Source organism: Cucumis sativus, chromosome 2, assembly GCF_000004075.3.
Source record: "Cucumis sativus cultivar 9930 chromosome 2, Cucumber_9930_V3, whole genome shotgun sequence".
Lineage (NCBI taxonomy): Eukaryota > Viridiplantae > Streptophyta > Magnoliopsida > Cucurbitales > Cucurbitaceae > Cucumis > Cucumis sativus.
Window position 1 is genome coordinate 11,804,332 of NC_026656.2, and position 2,419 is coordinate 11,806,750.

Here is a 2,419-nt window from a genome sequence, read left to right on the forward strand (position 1 = left end):
CCACTTATTAACATTAACACATTATTAATTACTTTAATTTTCAGGAGATAACACCCCACTTCAACAATAGTAATATCTTCTCACTATTTTTTAGGCAACCATGATGAGAAGAATCCCTATTTTTATAAATGAAAGGTTGGATGTGTATATACACATATATTTATATCATGTGGGTTTAAGTAGATAAGATAGTGACAACATGTTAGGGATAATTTTGAACCTAGTTAAAAATTAAATTTTCAAAATGGATAGAACAATCAATTGAACCTAGTTAAGGATGAGAGGGAGAGTGACACATGACTCTATAACATTAAGATATGGATATTTATTTATCAAATAGAATATATTTTCTTTTTAATTCATTTGTTTTATTTTTTATTTTTAAACATGCAATAATAAACAATAGAAATGAATTTTAAAGTTGATATTGTGGAAGGGAAGTGTTGTCAAACATAGGCGGCGGTGGTATTCCATCACACATAATCACATTATAAGAATCCAAAGCAAACCACAATGTCATAAATATTTTGAGTGGACACCAAAGTTCTTCACTCCACTTTTTATAAACAAATTCATACCATGGTTAGTGCTTCAACTACTTAATATCCATATTTGGAGAGAGATATTAAAGGGAGTATTCAAAATTTATATTAATATTCACATGTGGTATTTGCTAATGGAGAAATTATTTAAGGATTAGATCTCTTTGTAATGTCATTCTTCTCATTTCTTCACCGTTGATATAAATGAGAAGAAACTATAAAACTAGATTGAGCATATATCATGTACATATGTGATTAACATTTAGCCAGAATCCAAATTCATCTCACGGTTATTATGATGTTGTCACATTTGAGAACGAAAAATACTTGTATTTATACAGTAAATTGTTCATATTACAAAAAAGTGTCAATTTTTTTTTGTATTTCTACATGATCTTAGCTTGTGGATTCACTTTTATAAAGAACCAATTACAAGATGTCTTAGGTTTGTTTTTGTTAACTTTATTTTGTCTTTAATATCAAATTAATAAACGTTTTGATGATAACGCAAACTTAATTTTATTCCTTAATAGTTTTAGTGTCTTGAAGTGTTCGTCATGTATTGCTCGAAACAAATTTGATTGTCTAAATCAAATTTTAACAGAAGAAGTTATAGCCAAAAACAAACTTGACAGAAAAATATCGATGATGCGGTGGTAAAATTATCCAAATCGACCCAATCAAAGAGTGGCATTTGAAGCCTTGGAAGTGACACTCTGTGAAATTTGAATGTCACTACGTTGAATGTCATTTTATTCATCATCCTCTAAGGTTACCATACTGATACCGATCCTACAATATTTCCCTATAGGATATATGATATGATATGATATAATGATTCAAATGTAATTAAAGTTCTTCGAAAAGCTATTTTGTCTTTTAGCTTTGAACGTCCCTCTCCTTTTATTAGTTGTTCCACGATATTTTCCACGTAAAACCCACTCACACTAAAACAAAAAAGAGAAAGGGTCATTTGAAAATGTTGTGTATATATATATATATATATCATAGCTTTGATACGGATGATTCCTCTAGGTTTTCTTGGTTATATATATATATATATATATATATATATATACAAACAAACTTGTATCAAGAACTCGAAGTTGCATAAAATAAATCAAAGTTCTTCAATCAAATTGGAAAGTGATTGTCCACATAACTCATTCTCACATACTCATCATCATATCACCTTCTCCATCTTTTTGGACTCACTTTTCTCCTAAAGATTATGTGCCCCTTTTGACTATGGTTTTTTTTAATTAATATTATTTTTACTATCGTTTGGAAGTCGTTTCATATGTGTTATACCTATTTCACTTTTAATATATTCTTAGCTTAAATTAGTAGATAATCGATCTTTTCGTTACGCCTAATATAAGGTTGTTTGGCTCATGAGTTTAAAGAAAACTATTGAATTAATCTAGAGTTTCAAAAGTGGAAAGAAGTTCGAAGTTGGTGAAATCGTCTAACTTTGGTCAACAGAAAATAAAAAATCAAATTATAGTTTATTGGACTTGTGATGTAAGTATCATTGGAGGCAATAAATTTTTAGTGTAACTCAATATATATAGATATTCCAACAATTAACCAAGGTATATAAAGAGAAGCTTTTTTGTTCATAACAAAGGTCTCATATTTAAATTAATACAGGCCACTTTATTATCATTATAGGAGTAAGTGCATGACAACAATCAATACATATTGGGAGTAAAGCCCTATTTTTACAAGTAAAGCATATGAGAAAGGTAAAAAACTAAAAACATCCCTCATATTAGAAATGATTTGCTTAGACTTTCTTTCTTTTCTTCGGATGTGTTTTGAAAACTTTAGAGTACAGGTTTAATGTTCCACTCAAAATAGATTTTAAGAAAACC